Here is a 20,509-nt window from a genome sequence, read left to right on the forward strand (position 1 = left end):
GTAAAAATTGGCCCGGTCATTAACGTGCAAACCACCTCCGGGGTGGTTAGAGGAGAGGTCCGATACCAATACTGCCCTCTATAAGTATACTTGCTACTATGTTCCCTATCCTGCTAATTACTACAGTAAATCAGAAGTGTGAACAAGGACAGAAGTGTGGCGGCAGCCACTGAAGGTGTGACCACTTCTCCATCTCCCCACCTGGAACAGGACATCATAAGGGACCAAAGGTGACAAAAGCTATGATAGATGACTGCAGCACTGTCCCCTCATGATGTGCTGTTTTAGGGTGGGTGATAGAAGCTGCAGGAAAAGTGACTGCAGAGTCATCCTCCTATGACGCCCTTCAAACAAAACATACCATAAGTGGAAGTGAAAAAAAAAAGTTACATATGGGTAATGGTTGCATAGGGTGAATAGTAGGGAATCTACTATATAATTGTCTAAGGGTCACTTCCGTCTGTCTGTCCTTCTGACTGACTGTCTGTCACGGATATTCATTGGTCTGCCATTGAAATCCAAGTCGCTGATTGGTCACGGCAAAACGGCTACGACCAATCAGCGACGGGCACAGTCCGGTGGCAAAATGGCCGCTTCTTCCTCCCCGCAGTCAGTGCCGGGCAGCCGCTCCATATTCCCCTCCAGTCAGCGCTCACACAGGGTTAATGGCAGCGGTAACGGCCCGCGTTATGCCGCGGGTAACCCACTCCGTTACCGCTGCTATTAACCCTGTGTGACCAACTTTTGACTATTGATGCTGCCTATGCGGCATCAATAGTTAAAAGATCTAATATTAAAAATAGTTAAAAAAAAAAAAAAAAAGTTATATACTCACCGTCCGTCAGCCCCTCAGATCAGGAACCGGCCTTTCCCGCTCCTCGCGACGCTCCGGTGACCGCTCCATGCATTGCAGTCTCGCGAGATGATGACGTAGCGGTCTCGCGAGACCGCTACATCATCATCTCGCGAGACCACAATGCACTCTTGAGACCGGAGCGTGCGAGGAGCATCGGTAAACGCCTCGCTTGGATCCGGGGCCAACGGAAGGTGAGTATATAACTATTTTTTTTAAATTCTTTTTTTTTTCTTTTAACAGGGATATGATGCCCACATTGCTATATACTGTGTGGGCTGTGCAATATAATACGTGGGCTGTGCAATATAATACGTGGGCTGTGCAATGTACTACGTGGGCTGTGCAATGTACTACGTGGGCTGTGCAATGTACTACGTGGGCTGTGCAATATAATACGTGGGCTGTGCAATATACTACGTGGGCAGTGCAATGTACTACATGGGCTGTGCAATGTACTACGTGGACTGTGCAATATAATACGTGGGCTGTGCAATATACTACGTGGGCTGTGCAATATACTACGTGGGCTGTGCAATATACTACATGGGCTGTGCAATATACTGCGTGGGCTGTGCAATGTACTGCGTGGGCTGTGCAATGTACTGCGTGGGCTGTGCAATATACTACGTGGGCTGTGCAATGTACTGTGTGGGCTGTGCAATATACTACATGGGCTGTACAATATACTGCGTGGGCTGTGCTATATACTACGTGGGCTGTGCAATATACTACGTGGGCTGTGCAATATACTACGTAGGCTGTGCAATGTGCTACGTGGGCTGTGCAATGTACTACGTGGGCTGTGCAATGTACTGCGTGGGCTGTGCAATGTACTGCGTGGGCAGTGCAATATACTACGTGGGCTGTGCAATATACTGCGTGGGCTGTGCTATATACTATGTGGGCTGTGCAATGTACTACGTGGGCTGTGCAATGTACTGCGTGGGCTGTGCAATATACTGCGTGGGCTGTGCTATATACTATGTGGGCTGTGCAATATACTACGTGGGCTGTGTTATACACTACGTGGCCTGTGTTATACACTACATGGCCTGTGTTATACACTACGTGGGCTGTGTTATACACTACGTGGGCTGTGTTATACACTACGTGGGCTGTGTTATACACTACATGGCCTGTGTTATATACTGCGTGCGTGGGCTGTTATAAACTATGTGGCTGTGTTATATGCAATGTGGGCTGTTATACACTCCGTGGGCTGTGCTATATACTACATGGCTGTTTATAAACTCTGTGGGCTGTGTTAGATACTACGTGGCTGTGCTATATACTCTGTGGGCTGTGCTATATACTACGTGGCTGTGCTATATACTACGTGGCTGTGCTATTTACTACGTGGGCTGTTATATACTACATGGCCGGCCACAAACAATCAGCGACAGGTGCAGTCCGGCCACGAATTGGCACAGGATTTGAACCACGCTTCGCTAATTGGTCACGGCCAGCTGAATCCTGTGTATTCAATGTATTATTTTAAAATCTACATAAATAAACTACATACATATTCTAGAATACCCGATGCGTTAGAATCGGGTTACCATCTAGTCTATATATATAATCGTCTAAGGTCCATTTCGATCTGTTTGTCTGTAACAGAAATCCCGCGTCTCAGATTGGTCACAACTGGCCGGGCCGCGACCAATCAGCGACAGGCTTTACTATTGATGCTGCCTATGCAGCATCAATAGTAAAAAGATATAATGATAAAAATAATAAAAAATAAATAAAAAATCGTGCTATTCTCACCTTCCGGCGGCCCCCGAAGCCTTCCCCATCCTCGCGATGCTCTTGGCAGCTCCGTTCCCAGTAATGCTTTGCGAAATGACCCCAGATAACGTAGGATCATGCGAGACCGCTACGTCATCACGGGTTATTGCCGCAAAGCATCACTGGGAACGGACCTGGCGAGAGCATCGCTAACTCCTGGGCTGGTACCGGTGAGTATATACTCGAGTATAAGCCGACCCGAGTATAAGCCGACCCCCTAATTTTGCCACAAAAAACTGGGAAAACTTAATGACTCGAGTATAAGCCTAAGGTGGAAAATGCAGCAGCTACCGGTAAATTTCAAAAATAAAAATAGATACCAATAAAAGTAAAATTAATTGAGATATCAGTAGGTTAAGTGTTTTTGAATATCCATATTGAATCAGGAGCCCCATATAATGTTCCATACAGTTCATGATGGGCCCCATAAGATGCTCCTTATTAAAATATTCCCCATATAATGCTGCACAAAGGATAATAATGGCCCCATAAGATGCTCCATAGACACATTTGCCCAATATAATGCTGCACAAATGTTGATTTTGGCCCCATAAGATGCTCCATAAGATGCTTGAATCAGGAGCCCCATATAATGCTCCATGCAGTTCATGATGGGCTGTGCTATATACTGCATGGGCTGTGCTATATACTGCATGGGCTGTGCTATATACTAAGTGGGCTGTGCTATATACTAAGTGGGCTGTGCTATATCCTACATGGGCTGTGCTATATACTATGTGGCTGCTATATACTACGTGGCTGTGCTATATATACTATGTGGCTGTGCTATATACTACATGGGCTGTTATATGCTACGTGGGCTGTATTAGATGCTACGTGGGCTGTGTTAGATGCTACGTGGGCTGTGCTATATAGTCCTTGGCTGTATTATATACTACATGGCTGCTATATACCACGTGGCTGTGCTATATATACTACGTGGCTGTGCTATATAATACATGGGCTGTGCTATATGCTATGTGGGCTGTGTTAGATGCTACATTGGCTGTGCTAGATGCTACGTGGGCTGTGTTAGATGCTACATGGGCTGTGTTAGATACTACATGGCTGTGCTATATGCTACGTGGCTGTGCTATATGCTACGTGGCTGTGCTATTTACTACATGGGCTGTGTTATATACTATGTGACTGTGCTATATACTACGTGGCTGTGTTATATATTACGTGGCTGTGCTATATGCTACGTGGGCTGTGTTAGATGCTACGTGGGCTGTGTTAGATGCTACGTGGGCTGTGTTAGATGCTACGTGGGCTGTGTTAGATGCTATGTGGGCTGTGTTATATACTACATGGCTGTGCTATATGCTACGTGGCTGTGCTATATGCTACGTGGCTGTGCTATATGCTACGTGGCGTGCTTTATGCTATGTCGCTGTGCTATATACTACGTGGGCTGTGTTATATACTACGTGACTGTGCTATCTACTACGTGGCTGTGCTATATGCTACATGGCTGTGCTATATGCTATGTGGCTGTGCTATATGCTACATGGCTGTGCTATATACTACGTGGGCTGTGCTATATGCTACGTGGGCTGTGTTAGATGCTATGTGGGCTGTGTTATATACTTCGTGGCTGTGCTATATACTACGTGGCTGTGCTATATGCTACGTGGCTGTGCTATATGCTATGTGGCTGTGCTATATGCTACATGGCTGTGCTATAAACTACGTGGGCTGTGCTATATGCTACGTGGGCTGTGTTAGATGCTATGTGGGCTGTGTTATATACTACGTGGCTGTGCTATATACTACGTGGCTGTGCTATATGCTACGTTGCTGTGCTATATGCTACGTGGCTGTGCTATATACTACGTGGCTGTGCTGTATAGTATGTGGCTGTGTTATATACTAAGTGGCTGTGCTTTATACTACGTGGGCTGTTATATGCTATGTGGCTGTGCTATATGCTATTTCGTTGAGTTATATGCTACGTGGCTGTGCTATATGCTAGGTGCGCTGTATTATATACTACATGGCTGTGCTATATGCTACGTGGGCTGTGCTATATGCTACGTGGGCTGTTCTATATGCTACGTGGGCTGTTATATGCTACGTTTACTGAACAAGTTCTGTCTTACATATTCTAGAATACCCGATGCGTTACAATTGGGCCACCATCTAGTTTTATAATAAATGACAAAAAATGGTTAGCGCTTAAAGACAGATATTTATAAAGGGCATTATATGTATTAGACCATCCTTTAAATAAAAAAGAACAAAACACAAAAATATATTTATATGTTTGATATTGCTGTAATTGTATTGATCTGGAAAATCATATCGCCAGGTAATTTATACTGCACAATGAACATTGTAAAAACAAAAGCCCAAAAATCAATTATGGAATGACGTTTTTTTTCCACAATTTCTTCTCACTAACAATTATTTTCACATTTTCCATTATATTGTGTTACAGTATAAAGTGAATGGTGTTATTCAGCCGTGCACACCGAAATGCGGACGTTTCCTTCCCTGCACATGGATATTTAAGTTGAATACATTGTAACTGTTTATACCTAATAGTGGGCAATGAAAGGAGAGATCCGAGTGTTATAACAAAGCAATAAAAGGAAATAATTGTTTTGGATGAACTGTGCCGTATTGAAATGAATGACTTTATTACAGGAGTTGCTGCGCCCATGAAATGTAGATTAAGGTGCAGCCGCAATTTATTATGGAAATAAAACTGCCCTATAACAGTAATTACATTGCATTTTTTCACCAGAACTCAGAAATAGGTTTAGAAAGAATTCCCTTTTACAATCAGCCCAATTCATTACTGCATTTGTACTTTTCTTTAAGTTTATGGTGTTTTTAGCCTTTTTTTTAAATCAATGTTTGTGCCACATTTTCCTTTTACTTTGCACCCTTTTTTTTCTACAGGTATCTCCCCAATTAATCATTGCATTTGTGTCTATTTTTTGGTGTCCTTTGCCTATTTTTAATTGATGTTACATTCTTCTTTTAATAGACTTAAAGAAAAGTGTAAATTATGTATTTGTCTGTTATTTTTTATGTTTATCATTGTGGGAAGGTTTTTTCTTTTCTGGATGTTTGGGGCCGACTGTTCAATTACAACTTTTTAAAAAGTTACAAAAATTTTGCATACAGTGGCATGTAAAAGTTTGGGCACCCCTGGTCAAAATTACTGTTATTGTGAACAGTTAAGCAAGTTGAAGGTTAAATGATCTCTAAAAGGGCTAAAGTTAGAGATGACACATTTCTTTTGTATTTTAGGCAACCAAAAAATATATATTCATCTTCAATATTTTAAAAATTACAAAAAATGAAAATAGACCAATGCAAAATTTGGGGCACCCTGCATGGTTAGTAACTAGTAGCACCGCCTTTTGCAAGTATCCCAGCTTGTAAGCGCTTTTTGTAGCCAGACAAGAGTCTTTCAGTTCTTGTTTGAGGGAGAATCATCCATTCTTCCTTAGAAAATTCTTCCAGTTCTGTGAGATTCCTGGGTCGTCTTGCATGCACTGTTTTTTTGAGGTCTAGACAGAGATTTTCAACGATGTTCAGATTAGGGACTGTGAGGGCCATTCTAAAAACTTCAGTTTGCGCCTTTTGAGGACTATTGTGGATTTTGATGTGTGTTTAGGATCATTATCCATTTGTAGACGCCATCCTCTTTTCAATTTCAGCTTTTTTTTTTTTTTTACAGATGGTGTTATGTTTGCATCAAGAATTTGTTGAAACTTTATTGAATCCATCTCTCTACACGTGAAATGTTCTCCGTGCCTTTGGCTGCAACACAACCCCAGAGCATGATTGATCCACCCCATGCTTAATTGTCGGCAAGATATTATTTTAATTAAATTCTGTGCCCATTTTTCTCCACACATACAGTACAGAACAAAAGTTTGGACACACCTTCTCATTTAAAGATTTTTCTGTATTTTCATGACTATAAAAATTGTACATTCACACTGAACGCATCAAAACTATGAATTAATACATGTGGAATTATATACTTAACAAAAAAGTGTGAAAACACTGAAATTATTTCTTATATTCTAGGTTCTTCAAAGTAGCCACCTTTTGCTTTGATGACTGCTTTGCACACTCTTGGCATTCTCTTGATGAGCTTCAAGAGGTAGTCACCGGGAATGGTCTTCCAACAATCTTGAAGGAGTTCCCAGAGATGCTTAGCACTTGTTGGCCTTTTTTGCCTTTACTCTGCGGTCCAACTCACCCCAAACCATCTTGATTGGTTTCAGGTCTGGTGACTGTGGAGGCCAGGTCATCTGGCGTAGCACCCCATCAATCTCGTTCTTGGTCAAATAGCCCTTACACAGCCTGGAGGTGTGTTTAGGGTCATTGTCCTGTTGAAAAATAAATTATGGTCCAACTAAACGCAATCCGGATGGAATAGCATGCTGCTGCAAGATGCTGTGGTAGCCATGCTGGTTCACTATGCCTTCAATTTTGAATAAATCCCCAACAGTGTCACCAGCAAAGCACCCCCACACCATCACACCTCCTCCTCCATGCTTCACGGCAGTAACCAGGCATGTAGAGTCCATGTCTATCCATTCACCTTTTCTGTGTCTCACAAAGACACGGTGGTTGGAACCAAAGATCTCAAATTTGGACTCATCAGACCAAAGCACAGATTTCCACTGGTCTAATGTCTACTCCTTGTGTTCTTTAGCCCAAACAAGTCTCTTCTGCTTGTTGCCTGTCCTTAGCAGTGGTTTCCTAGCAGCTATTTTACCATGAAGGCCTACTGCACAAAGTCTCCTCTTAACAGTTGTTGTAGAGATGTGTCTGCTGCTAGAACTCTGTGTGGCATTGACCTGGTCTCTAATCTGAGCTGCTTGTTAACCTGCGATTTCTGAGGCTGGTGACTCGGATAAACTTATCCTCAGAAGCAGAGGTGACTCTTGGTCTTCCTTTCCTGGGGCGGTCCTCATGTGAGCCAGTTTCTTTGTAGCGCTTGATGGTTTTTGCCACTGCACTTGGGGACACTTTCAAAGTTTTCCCAATTTTTCAAACTGACTGACCTTCATTTCTTAAAGTAATGATGGCCACTCATTTTTCTTTACTTAGCTGCTTTTTTCTTGCCATAATACAAATTATAACAGTCTATTCAGTAGGACTATCAGCTATGTGTCCACCAGACTTCTGCACAACACAACTGATGGTCCCAACCCCCTTTATAAAGGCAAGAAATCTCACTTATTAAACCTGACAGGGCACACCTGTGAAGTGAAAACCATTCCCGTTGACTACCTCTTGAAGCTCAAAAAGAATGCCAAGAGTGTGCAAAGCAGTCATCAAAGCAAAAGGTGGCTACTTTGAAGAACCTAGAATTTAAGACATAATTTCAGTTGTTTCACACTTTTTTTTTAAGTATATAATTCCACATGTGTTAATTCATAGTTTTGATGCCTTCAGCGTGAATGTACAATTTTCATAGTCATGAAAATACAGAAAAATCTGTAAATGAAAAAGTGTGTCCAAACTTTTGGTCTGTACTGTCCTTTGCTCACTGTGGCCAAACAGTTCTATTTTAACTTCTTCGGGCCACAGGATTTGTTTCCAAAATGCATCAGGCTTGCTTAGATGTTCTTTTGCATACTTCTGATACTGAATTTTAAGGTGAGGACACATGAGATGTTTTCTTCTGATGACTCTTACATGAAGGGCATATTTGTGTATGTGTCTCTGAAAGGTAGAACAATGTATCACAACTCCAGAGTCTGCTAAATCTTTCTGAAGGTCTATTGCAGTCAAGCGGGGATTCCGATTTGCCTCTCTAGCAATTGCAGCGCCCCAGAGTCCTGGTCGTTGCAGTACTATGGCTCAGCCGCTAAGGGGAGCTATGGTATGTCTGATGGCACTGAAGGAGTTCATCTGACCAGGTATCACAGACACCAATACATTTCACAGCCGGGCCTCCGGGGGGAGCTAAGGGTGCTATTCATTAGGCCACTCCCCACCATAGTGGGTAAACTGGGGGTCAGGCAGGAAGTTAGATCAGAAAGCTGACTGGATTGGACGAAGCAACACCTAGTGGCAGAGGGTGTTGTGGAGGAAGAGACAGTAGGGTCTCTGTCAGGGGTGGGATCCTGACAGAGGCTTGGCATTGAAAAGAACGTAACGGGTCCGCGCCTGCTCCGGGAAGCGGCGGGACCCAAGAAAGGACTAGAAGCGAGATAGATTGTGCTGAGTGAGAAACGGGATCACGCAAAAAGGAGAAATACCAGTAGGAGTCGTGCTGTAAGATCGAAGCAACATCCTACTGAGGCGCACTACCGGTGGCCGGAACGCCGAGGGAGTAGAATAACATTCAGCTTCAAGCAATACTCCAAACAGCGGCAGTGCAGTCAGTCTCAGGCGGGCTGTCTAACTCAAATCACCTATGAAGTCTTGGGAGGCAATTGCGGGAGAGGGGCGTCTCTAGGGTCCCGGAAGAACTCCAGGCCTATCCGACAAACGGGTGCCGTTCTAACTGTAACATCAGGAAGGGACGGAAGATTAGCAGAACATCATCTAATCGAGTTGTGAGGGAACATCAGAAACAGACACAACAGTTGTGGGGTACTTTCCGTAAGCACAGCAGGGAAGGACTACAACACATAGCGCTAGGGGGAAGGCACAGATTTCCTCCTGTGAAGAGAACTCTGGAAGTGCCATTGGACCGGCCGGACTTGCGCAGCCTGGTGAACTGTATTCTGGACTGAGGACTCTGAGATCTTCAGTAAAGAGGTAAAGAGACTGCAACCTGGTGTCCTCGTTATTTACCGCGACCTGCACCCCACAACTGCACCGCACCACCACCACCATTCACATCTATTACTGTACGCCCCTCAGCAGGGTCACGGACCGGGTCTAGCCACCGTGACAACCCCAGAGCAGAGACTCAGAGGCCCGGTACCGGGTACCCCTCGGCCCTGCGGCAGTGGGGGCGCTACAAACCTTGGCGTCACGAACAGGATCTACTTAAGCCTGAAGAATCAGGTCATGTGTGCCTTGGAACTGTGATTTGTTGTGCTTGGACTGTAACTTTATTGAGAGACTGTGTGCTGCCATTACTACAAGGATTGCCGCCAAAACCGCCGCCATCGCAGCGCTGAGGAGAAGCGCGGGAGAAGAAGAGGGGCGTGGAGTAGGCGTAGACAGACTGGAGAGCGCGAACAACAATGACCGCCCAGTCCAAATACTTCTGTGTCCTGAGGACGTGTCCGTCAGCGGCTGAAGTCCGCCTCCTGATCCTGTTTGGAGGGTGGAGACCATGGAGACGGAGCCGCCCACGAAAGAGACCGCGGGAAGAGGACACTGGAGAAGAGGCCAAGATGGCGACACCAGGAGCACCGCGTGGGGCTGACCCGATCCGGCTTGAGGCTGCGCAACCCGACACAGCCCCAGAAACGCCAGCGCTGCGGGGTCTGACCCTTGCGGAGCCACCGATGGGCCGACCCCCCTTGCCATTGTCTGAGGAGTGTGCGGCTGCAGCCGAGGCCCGACAGCTAGCACGCCGACTGGAGGATGATGCCCGCGTGCTTACTCGGCTGGGCCAACCAACGGAGATCCGCTTGTCCCCAGTGTCCCCTGCTCCTTCCCACCTGGCCGCGGCTGAAGGTACGCTACAGACGCCGGGCCTGAAGATCATGCCGGACGCCGAACATCTACGGTGTCTGATGGCAACGTGGCGGAGCCGGCCCCAGCCTGCAGAGCAGATCGATTTAATTAGTGCTCCAGAGGTCCCGCCGTCACATTGGGGTGTAGTGGTGGCCTTTAACCCCCAGTATGGAAGAGGAGTAATCCAGGAGATCGGGGAGCCACTACAAGTCCGCGTGGACCGGGAGGAGGTGGAGCCCTGCAGCGGGAGGTTCGCTCGTGATCTGGAGCCAGGTGATGCCTTGACCTACACGAGGTGGAGGAGGGACGCTGGCGAGACGGGCTGGGTCGCCCGAGGCGTCCAGCGGTGCATCGCCCTCCAGGCTGCTGCCGGAACACCGGAAGATGATGCTCCTGTGGACAAAGCTGCAGAGCCCGGCCCCGCGGAACCTCGAGAGGCCCGACCTCGCCGTGCCCCGGAGGGACGTGTGCGCCTACCCGTGAGAAGGGCCTCCCGGCGAGGGATCTTATCGTTGCTGGGACCAGAACCGCTTCCTGGCCCACCGGTGCGATCTGTCGGCCTGGTGAGGCCAGAGATGAGACCATCTTCTGATTCACCACAGTAAGATTTGACTGTTTTCTTATATGTACATAGTTTAACTGTTTGTTTTTCTGCTTTTACTGCTGCTAAACCCATCCAGGGTTAATTCTTATGGATCCCTTTGTTGACCCGGGATCCCAATTGTTGGTTTGTTTTTCCACTTTTTGTTTTCTGTTATCAAGAACTGCCGCAATCATGGACCGTGCATGATACAAACTTTTTGTATATAGTTAGCACCTTATTAAAGGCGCTTCCTACTGGTTTTACTTAAAGACTCTTTGTGAAGATACCACACTGGAACCTTTGCTCAGTAAAGACTGGTAGCTAGAGAAGAAGTGCTACCTCATAAAGACTTGGTCCCCTCTTAAAGGGGATGTTCACGTGTTGCACTTAAAGAAATGGTATTGCTTTAAGACTGATAGATAGCAATGATGTTTGATAAGAGAAAATGATGATACTTACATGTAAAAGTTATATGTATCTAATTGGTTAACTGTAAAGAAATGCTGATAATGTTCCTTAGAAGAAAGATTGAGAGACAGAAGGAAGGTGCAGTAAGCCCCTAGGGGTAGACAGAGTGTCCTGCATAGTCGGAAGTAAGAAAGTATTAATGAAGGTTGATGATATAAGGAAATAGTTAATAATGTTGATAAGAAATGGGGATAGAAGGTAGACCCTGAGTCCTCCATAGAAAGTTAAAAAAGAGTTAGTAATGTGTTACTAAGGACAGAAAGTGAACCCGTAAGGGTTAGTGGGTGAGTCCTTATAGGAGCCAAGTAGAGCCGGCTCAGTGTTCTCAAACTGAAAGAAAAGTTATGTTCTATACTGTGTATAGTAGTTGAAAAGGCAGTAGGCCCTGGCTGAACGGGGCGGTCCTGTAACAGAAAGGAGAGGCAGTAGGTCTGGTGCCGATAGGACAGGCGGTCCTGCAGACTCAAAGAAGGAGAATGAAAAAGTTGATATGCCTTATAATGTGATTATAGGAAGGTCTTTAGTGGATACAGAGTGTATGTCCTTAAAGGCAATGTTAAATTATTGTTCAATAATGTTTGCACTTAGTAGAATACCCGGTTGGGTAAGAAAAGTTATTTATAGCATGTTGCTATGTTATTTAACCATGTTTTGTAACGTTCAAGTGTCCTAACCTCCCATAAAGGGAAGCCTGTTCAAGTATACTTATTGTTATTTGCACTCACAAAAATTGTATGTCTTTTTGCTAACCTGTATTGTTGTTTTCTTCCCAGTCCCGGAGTACTGTGTTTAACCAGGGGGGAGTGCAGCGCCCCAGAGTCCTGGTCGTTGCAGTACTATGGCTCAGCCGCTAAGGGGAGCTATGGTATGTCTGATGGCACTGAAGGAGTTCATCTGACCAGGTATCACAGACACCAATACATTTCACAGCCGGGCCTCCGGGGGGAGCTAAGGGTGCTATTCATTAGGCCACTCCCCACCATAGTGGGTAAACTGGGGTCAGGCAGGAAGTTAGATCAGAAAGCTGACTGGATTGGACGAAGCAACACCTAGTGGCAGAGGGTGTTGTGGAGGAAGAGACAGTAGGGTCTCTGTCAGGGGTGGGATCCTGACAGAGGCTTGGCATTGAAAAGAACGTAACGGGTCCGCGCCTGCTCCGGGAAGCGGCGGGACCCAAGAAAGGACTAGAAGCGAGATAGATTGTGCTGAGTGAGAAACGGGATCACGCAAAAAGGAGAAATACCAGTAGGAGTCGTGCTGTAAGATCGAAGCAACATCCTACTGAGGCGCACTACCGGTGGTCGGAACGCCGAGGGAGTAGAATAACATTCAGCTTCAAGCAATACTCCAAACAGCGGCAGGGCAGTCAGTCTCAGGCGGGCTGTCTAACTCAAATCACCTATGAAGTCTTGGGAGGCAATTGCGGGAGAGGGGCGTCTCTAGGGTCCCGGAAGAACTCCAGGCCTATCCGACAAACGGGTGCCGTTCTAACTGTAACATCAGGAAGGGACGGAAGATTAGCAGAACATCATCTAATCGAGTTGTGAGGGAACATCAGAAACAGACACAACAGTTGTGGGGTACTTTCCGTAAGCACAGCAGGGAAGGACTACAACACATAGCGCTAGGGGGAAGGCACAGATTTCCTCCTGTGAAGAGAACTCTGGAAGTGCCATTGGACCGGCCGGACTTGCGCAGCCTGGTGAACCGTATTCTGGACTGAGGACTCTGAGATCTTCAGTAAAGAGGTAAAGAGACTGCAACCTGGTGTCCTCGTTATTTACCGCGACCTGCACCCCACAACTGCACCGCACCACCACCACCATTCACATCTATTACTGTACGCCCCTCAGCAGGGTCACGGACCGGGTCTAGCCACCGTGACAACCCCAGAGCAGAGACTCAGAGGCCCGGTACCGGGTACCCCTCGGCCCTGCGGCAGTGGGGGCGCTACAAAATCCTACGAGCAGCTCTCACTGAAATTTTGATTGGTCTTCCAGACCTTAACTTGACCTCCACTGTTCCTGTTAACTGCTATTCCTTAATTACATTTCGAACTGAGAAAAAGGAAACTTGAAAACTCTTTGCTATCTTCTTATGGTCCTTCTCCTGCTTTGTGGGCCTCTGCCATTTTCATTTTCAGAGTGCCAGGCAGCTGCTTAGAAGAACCCATGGTTCCTGTTTGGCAGAAGGTTAGAGGAAGCCAGGATTTTATAACGCTGGAAAATTTTCACCACCTGGCCTTCCCTAGTATAGTGAACAAGCCATAACCGTAATAAACTATTTAACCCCTTAACGACCATAGGTATTTTTGGTTTTGCATTTTATGTTCCCCTTCTTCCCAGAGCCATAACTTTTTTATTTTTTGGTCAAAAAGGCCGTGTAAGGGCTTGTTTTTTGTGAGACAAATTATAATTTTGAACGACACCATTGGTTTTAACATATCCTGCATCGGAAAACGAGAACAAAAATTCTAAGTGCGATGACATTGCAAAAAAAAGTGCAATTCCACAGTTTTATTTTCTTTTTTACCATGTTCACTAAATGCTAAAACTGACCTTCCATTAAAAAAAAAAAAATTGTGCCATATTCCAATACTCATAGTGTCTCCATTTTTCGTGGTTTTGGGTTGGGTGAGGGGTTATTTTTTGTGTGCTGAACTGATGTTTTTAATGATACCATTTTGGTGCAGATATGATCTTTTGATCACCCATTATTGCATTTTAATGCAATGTTGCGGCGATCAAAAAAAATATAATTCTGGCATTTTGACATTTTTTCTCATTACACCGTTTAGCGATCGGGTTAAATTTTTTTATATTGATAGATCGGACGATTCTGAACGCGGCGATACCAAATATGTGTATGGCTGATTTTTTTTTTATTGTTTTATTTTGAAGGGGTCGAAAGGGGGGCGATTTGAATTATTTATTTATTTATTTATTTATTTATTTTACTTTTGGCATGCTTCAATAGTCTCCATGGGAAACTAGAAGCTGCAGTAATCCGATCGGCTCTGCTACATACAGGCGATGACCAGATCGCCTGCATGTAGCTGAATTGGTCACTTGGTATGAGTGCCAACCATCAGGCGGCGCTCATAGTAATCCGGCAGTGACAACCATAGAGGTCTGCTGGAGACCTCTGGTTATAATGTGAACCCATCGGTGACACGCGATCACGTGACGAGGTCACCGATGGGTGGGACTTCTGGTGCGCTTGCTGGAAGCACGCGTTAAAAGCCGCTGTTAGAGATTGACAGTGGCATTTAACTAGTTAACAGCCGTGTGTAGATCGCGATTCCACCTGTGGTTGTTAGAGGCACATGTCAGTTGTTCAAAACAGCTGACATGTGCCGAAAAAGATGTGGGCTCCGCCGGAGACCACATCAAAGGGAGGGAGTCCGACATCGGCGTACTGTTAGACCCGATGTCAGAAAGTGGTTAAGGTCTGAAACGTTAGTGAAAGTTATCTGTTCACAAAAGTCTTCAAAGCTGCCCAAACGTTTGCATAGCCCCCTTTTTGTAATTTTTAAAAGGTGACAATATATATTTATTATGGTGCTTGAACCTCCTAGGTTCAAGCAACATATTGTAATCCGATTTCTTATATTTTATTATTATTCTTCTCCGCGTTTTCCGCAATTAATGCGGCCCAAACCGCTCAGCGCAGAGACCCCGTTCCGAAGGCCTCGGTGGGGACAGGTGTGCTATGACTTTTATAGTCGATCCGATATGTGGATTTTATTTAAATCGCATTTTAAAAAAAAAAATTCCCATAGGAAATAATGGCGAACTTTCCATTACCCCCAACTTGACCTTCCAAAGATGGCAGCTATGCAAATGTATGGTGTCCATTTTAGGACATGATCATTTATCAAAGTCAAACATCAGAATAAAGTGACTATGACACCCTCTCGTCCCGTGTGTGAAAAGTAAGTGCCCCCCGGCCCCGTTTGTGAAAAGTAAGTGCCCCCCGGCCCCGTGTGTGAAAAGTAAGTGCCCCCCGGCCCCGTGTGTTAAAAGTAAGTGCGCCCCCGGCCCCGTGTGCAAAAGTAAGTGCGCCCCCGGCCCCGTGTGCAAAAGTAAGTGCGCCCCCGGCCCCGTGTGCAAAAGTAAGTGCGCCCCCGTCACCGTGTGCAAAAGTAAGTGCGCCCCCGGCCCCGTGTGCAAAAGTAAGTGCGTCCCCGGCCCCGTGTGCAAAAGTAAGTGCGCCCCCGGCCCCGTGTGCAAAAGTAAGTGCGCCCCCGGCCCCGTGTGCAAAAGTAAGTGCGCCCCCGGCCCCGTGTGCAAAAGTAAGTGCGCCCCCGGCCCCGTGTGCAAAAGTAAGTGCGCCCCCGGCCCGTGTGCAAAAGTAAGTGCGCCCCCGGCCCCGTGTGCAAAAGTAAGTGCGCCCCCGGCCCCGTGTGCAAAAGTAAGTGCGCCCCCGGCCCCGTGTGCAAAAGTAAGTGCGCCCCCGGCCCCGTGTGCAAAAGTAAGTGCGCCCCCGGCCCCGTGTGCAAAAGTAAGTGCGCCCCCGGCCCCGTGTGCAAAAGTAAGTGCGCCCCCGGCCCCGTGTGCAAAAGTAAGTGCGCCCCGGTCCCAGGTGTGGAAAAGTAAGTGCGCCCCGGTCCCGGGTGTGGAAAAGTAAGTGCTCCCCTGGTCCCGGGTGTGGAAAAGTAAGTGGCCCCCCTGGTCCCGTGTGTGAAAAGTGCTGCTGTAAAGCTGGTAGCGCTGTTCAAGAACCATGTATTTCCTTCAGGAAATGCCCATCTAGTTTAATCTATTTTTTTTGCCTAAAATACAAAGGAAATGTTTAATCTTTAACTTTAGACCTTTTAGAGATCATTTCATCTTCAACTTGCTTAACTGCAATAGCAGTAATTTTGCCCAATCTTTTACATGACACTGTATATATACTCTGTCCCTCCTCGGAGTATGTACAGCAGGCATTTTAACAGAACATGCAACTTTAGGATATGAAAAAGTGCAAAAAAGGGATTTCTCATTTTGTGCAAAATTCATAAACCGTGTGCATCATTTTGAAGAATTTGGGGCACAAATGTCAGCAAATATATAAGTCACACACAAAAAAAGAAAAGGAACTTAAAAATCAAAACAAAAATGCAAGTGATGAATAGATCCCTAAGATGTTATGTGGCCTGTACGTCTAATTGCTCTGTAAACAATGGTGCTGTGGTAACACGTAGCTGCCTGACCCTGTGGCATTACACTGAAATTTATTTTCAACTGATTTCAGTGTTATTATTGAATTTTATTCTTCGTTTTAAGTTTTAAGTGTTTCGCTTTCTTTATTGTTTGCAGTATGAATACGCATTTTCACCCTGATTTCCCTTTGTTTTGAATGTCACATTTTCCTAGCAGTGAAGTATTTAGGAAAGCTGAGTGACCACTTTGTAATGTATCGCTTGTCACCCAGCTTTCCCAGACACAGACACATTTCATAGTGACATGTTGGTTTGTATTTGCTCTTTTAGATACAATATTTGTTTTTTGTGCACATTGTTAGCTCAGTCCCCCTTGTTCTCAGCATTACATCCTCACTGCTCCTCCTCTGGTTTCTAGGGATACAAGACACAACATATGGAATGAAGGAGCGCACCTCTAGGAATGCTCCTACCCCAGTAGAACAATCACTCACCCTCTGTATAATGCCGGGTCACACCTTGATCACCCCCGCCATGTACTCACCAGCAGCTGCTGGCCGCCTGTCTACCTCCGGATGATCACAATACAACACAAGCCTCTGAACAGGTACACAAGCACCAGCCCTCTCCAGATGCATCATGGAAGTTGTAGTCCTGTATTCACCTTCATCTAATCCTCCCCCCTGGTGTCGCCTTACATAGCTAAACAAGGAAACCTCAATTTAAAAAAAAAAAAAAATCAGGATCAAGAACACAGGTTGAAGATTACACAACATCCTGATGAATATTTTATTACAAAAGTTGAGAATGTCAAAGTGGGAAACTTCAGGTCCATCAGGTGACAGATTAAATTTTTCCAATTTATACAAAATGTATGAGAATTGTATATGGTATCCAGATCCAAGCGGTGTCTCTCCAGGTATAGAGAAATTACTACTAGTCCCGGCATGTCCGGAAAGAGATCAGAGCATACTGGAAGATGTGCCGGTTTTAGATAAAGTGTGTCCCTCGGCAAAATTAAAAGTAGGACTCAAAGTGCGTAATTACAACCCCAATAACAGTCCCATTCAGTAAATGTGAGAGGTGGTGGGCGGAGAGCTGCAGCACTCATGTCTAAAACTTACAGTGGTGTTAAAGGGAACCTGTCATGTATAAAAATGCTATTGACCTGTTTAATAGCGTTCTGAACCTGCCCGGCACCCGGAAGGAAATTACCTTTATTCCTCCCGGTAGGCTCGGGCTTTCAGTGGGCTGTCGCGGCTTTAGTCACCGCTCAGTGTATTGTGACAACAGTAGTAACCGTGCCCCCCGCATTGACTGACAAGCCCCAAGGCATATATTTCCCTACACACAAAAATAGTGATAGATATACCTAGTTAGCAATGGCTGTGCATTATACTACATTGATGACAAGGCCTGCCATCAGGGTATTACTGCCATGACTGGCGTAAGGGGCCCGATGAGCAGAGGGGGCTCACATTGGGCCCAGTCTCTTCTGTTCACTGGGCCCCAGCGGCAGGATTCTGCCGGATCAGTAATTTAACCTGCGTTTGAGATGCAGGTTCAGTTAAACTCTATTGCTGTGCCGGCCCGCAAGGCAACAATAGTTAAAAGCCGCCAGCCAATCAAAGGCTGGCAGCTGACGTCAGTGCTCACATCACTGGCGTATGACATCATTGTCATTTACCAGCGAGTCCGCGCTTGAAATGCCAGGAGGGAACCTTTCCGCTGGATCGCGGCTAGGTAAGGAGAAATTGTTTTTTACATTTTTATTGAAAGCGTCAAGCCGCAATGTTTCGATGACAAGATAGAGACACATTGACCATGAGTCTCCATCCTTCCCCATGATTCTACACCATGTGACGTGGGGCAGGATGGAGACGTGGGGCTGGATGGAGACAAATGGGGCAGGATCATGGGACAGATGGGGCAGTATCGTGGGGCAAGATGATACAATGGAGACAGATGGGGCAGGATGGAGAGATCATATGGGGCAGGATGGAGAGATCATATGGGGGCAGAATGCATACTCAGGATGGGAGAACATATGGCTGGAGCCAGGAATGAGACACACAGGGGCCAGGATGGGGGATATTATTACCATAGGGGCTATTTAAGGGATATTATTACTGCAGCGATGTATTTATTTTATTTTTTGAGGATACTGTTTTAAATGGGGGGCGGTCCTGTTACTCTGCAGAGCTACACTATGTCGTCTTTTTTCTTTATCTGGTGTAGAAGATGGGAAAAAATTAATCTGCAAGCGGTGCGCTAGATAACTTATTTCCTGCAGAGACGAGCCCTGGCTGGAAGAAGTGATGGCAGTCTGTGCTGGCTGAAGATGAAAACAAAGATGAAGGACTTCACATAGAGATGTCACTGGTGAGTCAGTGTGTTACCTGTACACTGACACTATACACTGTATACTATATGCAATGGTCCTGTGTACAATGTCACTAGTGAGCACTGTTTTACCTGTACACTGACACTATATACAGAGCTCCTGTGTACAATGTCACCAGTGATCACTGTATTACTTTTTCACTGATACTGTATACAGAGCTCCTGTGTATAATGTCATTGATCACTGTATTACCTGTACAAAATATACAGCGCTCAGGTGTACAATGTCACTGCTGATCACTGTATTACCTGTGCACTAATACTGTATAAATAGCTCCTGTGTATAATATCACCAGTGATCACAGCATTACCTGTATACAGACACTGCATACTAAGAAAAGATCTTCTGTGTATAATGGCACTTATGGTGATATTAGTATTGTATTATTTTTAGTTTAATCAGATTTTATTGGTTATACAGAACCCCTCTTTTGCTGTGCAGCTGGGGCAGCGTGACATCCACCTCTTCCTGCGAACTGCCCACATCACTCAGATGGCTGTGACTCCATGAGGGGTCTAGCACTGCATCAACCCCATCGCATCATCGCACCTATCCAGTCTGTCCATAACTCAGCTACCCTACTAATCACGTCTTACAACAAACAAAACTAATACCATAAAATCACTATTTTATTAAATTATTAAAATGCAACAATGTCCTAAAACTTAAACACCAGGCAAAAATAATACACTAAATATACTCACATGAAATGGTAGGGGGAGGGAGGGGTATGGGTGTCCCTATTGTGTCCTACCCGTCCCTTCCTAATCCCTACCTACCTGCGGAGGTTGGCACCCTCTTGAACGCAATATGGCGCCCCCGCTCCTCGGCGGCTTACCCTTTTATCCCTAATAAACCCTAATGTACACACCAATGGGGGATACCTAAATAGTACCTCAACCCTAGAATCCCGTATTCATACAGGTATTCAACCTTACACAAACCTATAGGGATAAATAATTGCAGAATACCATAACCACATTAAATCTAGTGCAGAAATGAAAAAATGAAAAAGAATGATCTGGTACATAAGGTCCTTATATGACCACGTATATGCATCAAGCAAATCCCTAGGGTGATCCCTGCCTATCAGCGGAGGTTGGCACCCTCTTGATCGCAATGTGGCGCCCCCGCTCAACGGTGGCTCACCCTAAGTATCCCTAACAGTCTCTATTGGTGATCTGGAGTATTGATCTTCTTTTAACGAGAGCTATCCCAATCAGAGATCTAAACTAGTCCAGAACCAAAATTTGTTAACAGGGGATACCAGCTCATATAAAAAACTATGGGCACATAATATGTAACAGAAATGGGGCTGCCCAGTGTATTAACTCCAAATATCACTCCAACCTCATTTAACAAGATCCTGCAGTATCTCTTTCCTGAGGTTTATTGATTTGCAGCCCCTTAACAGACCAATTCAATACTAGATACTTTATACAGTGTTATCTCAGCATGCTTTTAGATGTCCCTTAGTTAGATATTTTTCGGAAATATTTTTTGTGCATTATCATTAATGTGTTATTGCGATGTCTCTCAACTTTCCAGAGTCCTTTCCAACTTTTTCATATACCATACAGTTTTACAATTTCATCTCAGCATAATCACACAAACCCCACATCTTAATTGGATGTTGCACTGTACGCC

General features: G+C 45.4%; 1 protein-coding gene across 8 annotated transcripts in view; it reads right to left on the bottom strand.

Annotated features, from left to right (window-relative positions):
* Positions 1 to 20,509, bottom strand: part of LOC143817058 (serine/threonine-protein kinase Nek5-like) — a 163,845-nt gene that overhangs the window by 117,417 nt on the left and 25,919 nt on the right. Inside the window, exon 1 of one of the 8 annotated variants that reach the window (XM_077298133.1) lies at positions 17,003 to 17,283. The exons of the other annotated variants lie outside the window; for them this stretch is intronic. The gene's annotated coding sequence lies outside the window, so the exon portion shown is untranslated. Of the gene's footprint in view, positions 1 to 17,002; positions 17,284 to 20,509 lie in introns of those variants that run through there. 8 annotated transcript variants of the gene reach the window in all.

Source organism: Ranitomeya variabilis, chromosome 3 (assembly GCF_051348905.1).
Source record: "Ranitomeya variabilis isolate aRanVar5 chromosome 3, aRanVar5.hap1, whole genome shotgun sequence".
Taxonomy (NCBI): domain Eukaryota; kingdom Metazoa; phylum Chordata; class Amphibia; order Anura; family Dendrobatidae; genus Ranitomeya; species Ranitomeya variabilis.